Source organism: Pecten maximus, chromosome 18, assembly GCF_902652985.1.
Source record: "Pecten maximus chromosome 18, xPecMax1.1, whole genome shotgun sequence".
Lineage (NCBI taxonomy): Eukaryota > Metazoa > Mollusca > Bivalvia > Pectinida > Pectinidae > Pecten > Pecten maximus.
The window spans coordinates 29465833-29475592 of record NC_047032.1 but is presented as its reverse complement, the minus strand read 5'-3'; positions in this window follow the sequence as shown (position 1 = coordinate 29475592).

Sequence of the window (9760 nt, the reverse complement as noted above, 5' to 3'; positions counted from 1 at the left end):
GTCTTGGAGAGATTGCTGTCCAGTATCGCTTTCACCTACTGTGTCTCCTTCACTTACTACATATAGTGGATATTCAGGTTGTGGACAGTTTAGTGCTTCTTCAAAGTGCTCTTCAACCTTTTAATTCTCTTTTCCTGGCTGCTCAGAATCGTGCCTTTTTGCCCCTTATTGCTTTTGTTGTGCCTTTCCTGTCATTGTTAAACACTCTACTTACCTCATATACAGTTTTTATGTGCCCATTTTTTGGCTCGTCCTCCTGCTTCGGTTATCAGATTTTCTGTCCACTTCCTCCTTTCATGTCGCGCTTTACATCTCTGTCTTTGTCGCTATATCTAATTCTTAAATTCCTTTTCAACAATTCTGATTTACTGTTTGTGAGCTTCTATTTTAACTGCTTCCTATCTTCTTCGACCATCCATGATTCCCTGTTTATTCATGATTAATGGTCCCTTTCTTTCACTCCAAGTCTGTTGTTTGCTCTCACATTATAGCCTTTTGGCATGCTTCTCCAGATGTCTTCCATGATCTGTTAGGTTCTCAGTCTTTCAATATGGTGTAATCCGGGATATCTTGTGTTTGGAAAAGCAAGTAACCGATCGAAGATAGATTTCTATCATTTTAATGCTATGAAGATACTGTTTACCTGCTATTCGATTTAGGTTTGCTTAATACTTGTCATGTTTGAATCGAGACGAGGGGCACTCTGGTAAATCTATGAACAGTTACCTAACAAAGAGTGACAAATATTTTTAAAGACTTTATTAGGAGTTTTGATAGTACAATGTTACACTTACAAAATAAAAAGGCAAAATATAAGAACATGTATATATACCAACATTACTCTCTTACCTACATACAAACTAAACAAAACATGAATCAAAACATCACATCAACTGTGTAGAATAGTGACAAAAGGGATATACAAAATGTACAAATATATTTTTATGTAATAATTTTTTTTCTCAGAATACAGTATACAGTGTTGAACGGACAAAAAATGTATAAGGGCCTATCAGTTTTCAATGCGCCCTAATAGCTACATTGGCAGTAGTGTGGTAAACCATTTAACACCAATATTGTGAGTTCGACTCCCACTATCCACAACATATATATTTATATTTTATAAACCACACACAATGCTCTTTGTCTTAACTCTGACATACCTATTATGTATTTGTTGTGACATAAATGTAGCAAATGTTTATTCCATCGCTATATGACGTCACAATGAACTTCTTTGAATAAATCAGTCTGAAGAATCGCCGAGATGCAACGAAATCGCTAAAGATGTGTTGCCGCGTTAATATTTCTTTCTTTATATTATACAAATATATCATGGGTACCTCAACCTCGTTCAATAGAACATCGGTCGATTACCAGTACCAAGTGTCAAATATTCAGGACTATTGCACAGAGACACCCATGATATACTTGTTTTATAACATAATCACTAAAACACAGTTAGAACACTGACATATCGACTTTCCTTTAAGCCTAAAAGTCGTCGGCAGTGTTGACATCCGGGTGACTTAGACGCTTGAAAGGGTAGGAGGAAATTTCGAAACGTCACAGGTGTTCAATAGTTCGCACGTGATCAAATTCAAAAGCGTCATAGGTGTTCAATAAATCATGGCCTTGCGGTAATTATTTAAGCAGTGCAATAGTTCAAAATACAGCTTATTTGTATAGTTAAGGAAAATCAAAAACATTATGTAATAAATATATATATCCACCATAAAATACATTACTACACTTTTCTATATGATTAATAATCTCGCGGTCTGACGACATCTTCAAGTCTCCCTTGGATTCGATTTTTTTCTGTAATGATTAATTTGCGATACAAATTCAGCGCTGTCGATCAGATCTTTCTTCAGTTCATCAGATTCATCCTTCAATCGCGATCGCAAATCTTTACGTCTATCTGAGAAATCTTCCACCGTTATATGAGGTACGGGGGAACTGTCCTGTCTCTCCAATCTTTGTTTCCATCTCTCTGACATCGGTGCTGAATTCCTCTTTTCTTCTGGCCTTTGGAACTGAATTTTGGAATCAGAATATGACCGTGGTCTCATTTTGGGTATATTCAAATGATGACAACTGTCCCCTGGCGCTTTAAAGGCAGCTAAGTTTCGACAAGTGCAGTTCTTTACCTTTAGTCCCGGATGGAATTCGTTTTGACTTCCCAGAACATGTAAAGTACTGTGATCGTCTGCTGAGACTGATTTGCAGTTTTCATGAAAAATAGATGGCAATTCTATCATAATCTCCAGTTTTCCAGAGGATGGCAATGTATGAAGATTATCTATGACCACTTTCATTATCTTGTTGTTGTTGTTGTTGTTCCTGTCTTCTTTAGGAAACGTCTGAGATCTCTCAGAGCTTTGACCGTGACCATTGTTATCGTACTTCATATAAATGTCCCCTCGAGATCTTTTGTAGACGTGGTAATTGTAGCGACTGTCTTGAACAGGTACTGGAAGCTGCTCCTGGATTCTTGCTGACTTATCTCCCATTCTTTCAGTTGGCTTGACCTTCTGACCTTGTCTGTTCGTGGCGTATTTATCGGCATGACATCTGCTATCGCCATTCTGTTGGGATAGGTGCCGTTGCTTCTCGGTTTTCCCCTCTATTCCCGGTATGAATACAAGTATATCTGGCTGCTCTAAGCGATGTTTATCCAAATACATTATGTTTTGGTTTTCCAATAGGTTGACATAGACATGGGCGGGCATTTTTTCCGTCCTACTCCCAGGCAAAGTGAGCTGAAATATGGAGTGAAATAAAAATGATAATAATTTGGAGTTTTATATACCTCTATAACACAGCAACGTAACCGTCTCAAAGTGGTTAACAAATTATTATCCCTGGTTATTGGGCTTTTAGCAGCTGGAGCTGTCATTTCGGCTTACATACATTGTACGACATTTCTTGCACTGCACCATCACGTACTCGTTTACAGCCGAGTCGAGTGGAACACAACGCAGCAAAGTATCTTGTTCAAGGATACAACACAATGCTCATTCGGCCTCGTAGCTTGGTGTCCTACCACTGAAGTATTTGGAGGATATTGAATGGCTTCCCGTTTAATTGCATTTTTGCCAGTGAAATATAGAGATTTATCAAACTAATAAAACTTATATTTTCACTGCAGCGATGAGCAGTGAAAATATGAGATTTTACAGTGAAATTATATGATTTTGCAGTGAAAATATAAGATTTTGCAGTGAAAATATAAGTTTTGCATTGAAAATATAAGATTTTGCAGTGAACATATAAGTTTTACAGTGAAAATATAAGTTTTCCGTTTTTGACCAATCAGAGCGGACCTTTGTATTCACCTCGTTGAAACTTGCCGATTTTTCCAATCGAAGCGGAGATAGATAAATTGGTTATTTTGCTGTATTTCTGAAATATTCTGACTTAATACTCACTTGACGTTAGCTATTCATGCACAGATTCTCCAATAACAGCAGAGAGAGAGAGAGAGAGAGAGAGAGAGAGAGAGAGAGAGAGAGAGAGAGAGAGAGTCCCGGCGGGATAACCGTTCAACACTCTCTGTATATATATTGTAAATATGCACATGTATATATGGAGTTTGTATACGAATAAATTTGAAGAAGAAGAGTAAACGGCGCCATAAACTCAATTCATTCATCATCAACAATCAACAACAAAACCATTTTATTACCACCATGCCTCCGTGTAACTCAAAGACGCTTTTAGTTATGTATTATTACAAGTAGGGAATTCCAAAATGCTTCTGAAGTTTTTTTTTTATTTTTCGTCACTTTCGAAAAATAAAATGAATAAGAGGAATAATTACTATTGGAAGAAAACATTTACAATTTTGGCTAAACCTCAAACAATTGAACTATCAGTAATTACTGTAGATATTTCAATGAAAGTTAAATTAAATGAGCATGTTACATAGCTGTATTCTAATATCTTAGACAACGAAATCATTGTTAAATTAGTTATCGTTTATGGTAGGTTATTTACGTATGACATTGCTAAGGTCCTTCCTCATGTATTGTCTCAGCCTTACATTACCAATGACTATGCTACAATATAGTACTTACTTGTGTGATCTGTGATGATTCTCTGGCTGTGTAAGGTATTGGAGATACCGACTTATATATACGAACAAAAACTGTGAAAAACAATATTGGAACATCACCTCGTCAACCATTTGACTTTTAGGAGTTGACAAAACAGGGGAAAGTTGTTAATCGAGTCATTAGTGAACTAGCTATATTGAACTAGGTCTTTAAAAGGTCTCTGTCCAGGAGCGACATGACCGTCGGTTATCGACCATGTTCATAACCGGTATTGCCACTGTTAAAATACCATGACCAGTCGATATACATGTTATACATACTTATTTGTATTCTAAAGTTATCCCTTATCAGTCATTCTACTTATAAGTAATATATGATCACATAACTATGTTTATGTGGAATAGAGTTTGAATATGTGGAATAGGGTTGAAGTGTTCACGTTATCAAGGATGCTTGTAAAGGGTATGACTGTCTCTCAAATAATATTATCAAGGAATTCTGAGATGAAATGATAAAGAAATAAGGCACCGGGCTTAAACAATCAAGAAAATGTTCATTTAGAACCTGATTCTAGCGAGTACATATAGCGACCTCGGGCCGGTTGTTCAGAGGTCCATTAAATTAAACCTCCATTAACTTTTAATCAAGCTTTAATTTACATTGTCTTAATCGAGGATTAGTTAATCATGGATTCAAAAACCATTGTTTAAAAGGTCATTTAAACGATTATAAGTTAATGAATCTTTAATGAAGGTTTTTTCTTTTTAAACCCCTTTTAAGGAAAACCTAAAAAGGATTTTAAATTTTAATTGAAAAAGATTTTGGAAGGGTTTTAATCCTCGCCAAATTAACAAAAGAAAAAAAAAAAGAAAAAAAAAAATTTTTTTTTAAAAAAAAAAAACCGGGAACCAGGGGGGGCCCCAAAGAATTTTTTTTTAGCAAAACCCAAAAATTTTTTTTTTTTTTTAAAGGTTTTTTGGGAAAAAACCTTTCCCCGGGAAAAGGGAAACCAAGGAAAATTTTTTTCCCCCATCAATTGGTTTTTAAAAAAGTGAAAAAAAAAGGGGTTTTTTTAAAAATTTTTCCCAAATAAAAAAAAAAAAATTTAAATAAATTATTTTTTTTCCCCCTCCAAATACGGGGGGAAAATAAAAAAGTTTTTTTTTTTTTTTTGAAAGTTTTAAACAAAAAAATGTATAAGGGCCTATCAGTTTTCAATGCGCCCTAATAGCTACATTGGCAGTAGTGTGGTAAACCATTTAACACCAATATTGTGAGTTCGACTCCCACTATCCACAACATATATATTTATATTTTATAAACCACACACAATGCTCTTTGTCTTAACTCTGACATACCTATTATGTATTTGTTGTGACATAAATGTAGCAAATGTTTATTCCATCGCTATATGACGTCACAATGAACTTCTTTGAATAAATCAGTCTGAAGAATCGCCGAGATGCAACGAAATCGCTAAAGATGTGTTGCCGCGTTAATATTTCTTTCTTTATATTATACAAATATATCATGGGTACCTCAACCTCGTTCAATAGAACATCGGTCGATTACCAGTACCAAGTGTCAAATATTCAGGACTATTGCACAGAGACACCCATGATATACTTGTTTTATAACATAATCACTAAAACACAGTTAGAACACTGACATATCGACTTTCCTTTAAGCCTAAAGTCGTCGGCAGTGTTGACATCCGGGTGACTTAGACGCTTGAAAGGGTAGGAGGAAATTTCGAAACGTCACAGGTGTTCAATAGTTCGCACGTGATCAAATTCAAAAGCGTCATAGGTGTTCAATAAATCATGGCCTTGCGGTAATTATTTAAGCAGTGCAATAGTTCAAAATACAGCTTATTTGTATAGTTAAGGAAAATCAAAAACATTATGTAATAAATATATATATCCACCATAAAATACATTACTACACTTTTCTATATGATTAATAATCTCGCGGTCTGACGACATCTTCAAGTCTCCCTTGGATTCGATTTTTTTCTGTAATGATTAATTTGCGATACAAATTCAGCGCTGTCGATCAGATCTTTCTTCAGTTCATCAGATTCATCCTTCAATCGCGATCGCAAATCTTTACGTCTATCTGAGAAATCTTCCACCGTTATATGAGGTACGGGGGAACTGTCCTGTCTCTCCAATCTTTGTTTCCATCTCTCTGACATCGGTGCTGAATTCCTCTTTTCTTCTGGCCTTTGGAACTGAATTTTGGAATCAGAATATGACCGTGGTCTCATTTTGGGTATATTCAAATGATGACAACTGTCCCCTGGCGCTTTAAAGGCAGCTAAGTTTCGACAAGTGCAGTTCTTTACCTTTAGTCCCGGATGGAATTCGTTTTGACTTCCCAGAACATGTAAAGTACTGTGATCGTCTGCTGAGACTGATTTGCAGTTTTCATGAAAAATAGATGGCAATTCTATCATAATCTCCAGTTTTCCAGAGGATGGCAATGTATGAAGATTATCTATGACCACTTTCATTATCTTGTTGTTGTTGTTGTTGTTCCTGTCTTCTTTAGGAAACGTCTGAGATCTCTCAGAGCTTTGACCGTGACCATTGTTATCGTACTTCATATAAATGTCCCCTCGAGATCTTTTGTAGACGTGGTAATTGTAGCGACTGTCTTGAACAGGTACTGGAAGCTGCTCCTGGATTCTTGCTGACTTATCTCCCATTCTTTCAGTTGGCTTGACCTTCTGACCTTGTCTGTTCGTGGCGTATTTATCGGCATGACATCTGCTATCGCCATTCTGTTGGGATAGGTGCCGTTGCTTCTCGGTTTTCCCCTCTATTCCCGGTATGAATACAAGTATATCTGGCTGCTCTAAGCGATGTTTATCCAAATACATTATGTTTTGGTTTTCCAATAGGTTGACATAGACATGGGCGGGCATTTTTTCCGTCCTACTCCCAGGCAAAGTGAGCTGAAATATGGAGTGAAATAAAAATGATAATAATTTGGAGTTTTATATACCTCTATAACACAGCAACGTAACCGTCTCAAAGTGGTTAACAAATTATTATCCCTGGTTATTGGGCTTTTAGCAGCTGGAGCTGTCATTTCGGCTTACATACATTGTACGACATTTCTTGCACTGCACCATCACGTACTCGTTTACAGCCGAGTCGAGTGGAACACAACGCAGCAAAGTATCTTGTTCAAGGATACAACACAATGCTCATTCGGCCTCGTAGCTTGGTGTCCTACCACTGAAGTATTTGGAGGATATTGAATGGCTTCCCGTTTAATTGCATTTTTGCCAGTGAAATATAGAGATTTATCAAACTAATAAAACTTATATTTTCACTGCAGCGATGAGCAGTGAAAATATGAGATTTTACAGTGAAATTATATGATTTTGCAGTGAAAATATAAGATTTTGCAGTGAAAATATAAGTTTTGCATTGAAAATATAAGATTTTGCAGTGAACATATAAGTTTTACAGTGAAAATATAAGTTTTCCGTTTTTGACCAATCAGAGCGGACCTTTGTATTCACCTCGTTGAAACTTGCCGATTTTTCCAATCGAAGCGGAGATAGATAAATTGGTTATTTTGCTGTATTTCTGAAATATTCTGACTTAATACTCACTTGACGTTAGCTATTCATGCACAGATTCTCCAATAACAGCAGAGAGAGAGAGAGAGAGAGAGAGAGAGAGAGAGAGAGAGAGAGAGAGAGAGAGTCCCGGCGGGATAACCGTTCAACACTCTCTGTATATATATTGTAAATATGCACATGTATATATGGAGTTTGTATACGAATAAATTTGAAGAAGAAGAGTAAACGGCGCCATAAACTCAATTCATTCATCATCAACAATCAACAACAAAACCATTTTATTACCACCATGCCTCCGTGTAACTCAAAGACGCTTTTAGTTATGTATTATTACAAGTAGGGAATTCCAAAATGCTTCTGAAGTTTTTTTTTTATTTTTCGTCACTTTCGAAAAATAAAATGAATAAGAGGAATAATTACTATTGGAAGAAAACATTTACAATTTTGGCTAAACCTCAAACAATTGAACTATCAGTAATTACTGTAGATATTTCAATGAAAGTTAAATTAAATGAGCATGTTACATAGCTGTATTCTAATATCTTAGACAACGAAATCATTGTTAAATTAGTTATCGTTTATGGTAGGTTATTTACGTATGACATTGCTAAGGTCCTTCCTCATGTATTGTCTCAGCCTTACATTACCAATGACTATGCTACAATATAGTACTTACTTGTGTGATCTGTGATGATTCTCTGGCTGTGTAAGGTATTGGAGATACCGACTTATATATACGAACAAAAACTGTGAAAAACAATATTGGAACATCACCTCGTCAACCATTTGACTTTTAGGAGTTGACAAAACAGGGGAAAGTTGTTAATCGAGTCATTAGTGAACTAGCTATATTGAACTAGGTCTTTAAAAGGTCTCTGTCCAGGAGCGACATGACCGTCGGTTATCGACCATGTTCATAACCGGTATTGCCACTGTTAAAATACCATGACCAGTCGATATACATGTTATACATACTTATTTGTATTCTAAAGTTATCCCTTATCAGTCATTCTACTTATAAGTAATATATGATCACATAACTATGTTTATGTGGAATAGAGTTTGAATATGTGGAATAGGGTTGAAGTGTTCACGTTATCAAGGATGCTTGTAAAGGGTATGACTGTCTCTCAAATAATATTATCAAGGAATTCTGAGATGAAATGATAAAGAAATAAGGCACCGGGCTTAAACAATCAAGAAAATGTTCATTTAGAACCTGATTCTAGCGAGTACATATAGCGACCTCGGGCCGGTTGTTCAGAGGTCCATTAAATTAAACCTCCATTAACTTTTAATCAAGCTTTAATTTACATTGTCTTAATCGAGGATTAGTTAATCATGGATTCAAAAACCATTGTTTAAAAGGTCATTTAAACGATTATAAGTTAATGAATCTTTAATGAAGGTTTGTGCAATGTAACATTTTCAGGAAATGACGGCATAAAATTAATGATGATTTAATGAAGGTTTAATCCTCGATTAACATTTGATAGACCTTTGAACAACCGGACCCAGATGCTAAAGATATATGCAAAAATTGAAGTTGGAAAACTCTAGACAAATGATACCATACGTTTAATCGATAAAGAAATAATTATCAAAAACATAATTGAAAACAAATTCATGAAAGTAATTTGAAATATTTAACGATTTTACTTAATTTTGACTGCGTATACGGTAGTATAGCCGTAGTTGGCAGTGGACATTTCCTATGACTGTTTTAAGTCTCTTTTGTTGATGAGGATCATTTAATATTCGCTCAGGAACTGCAGGCCTTGTGTCGTCCTTGTGTCGTCCTTGGGTTCTCTCCAATCAGTCAACATGTTTTGTATTTCGATACTGACAGCATTGTCCGTTGCTTCATCAAATAGGTCATCGCTGGTGTCAATACCCTTGAATAAATTGTTTGTCTCAAATATTCGATATCAACAAAAACTGTGAAACTGTCTGAATCGGACTACATTGCTTTTGTACAGGTAATAACAAACAGACGGCAAATTGTGAACGAGAGTAAACGTAAAGATAATGTTTTATTTAATTACTGTTATTTCAGAATTTCTTTTTATGATTTTTTTACATTTAAAAAAAAATAGTATTA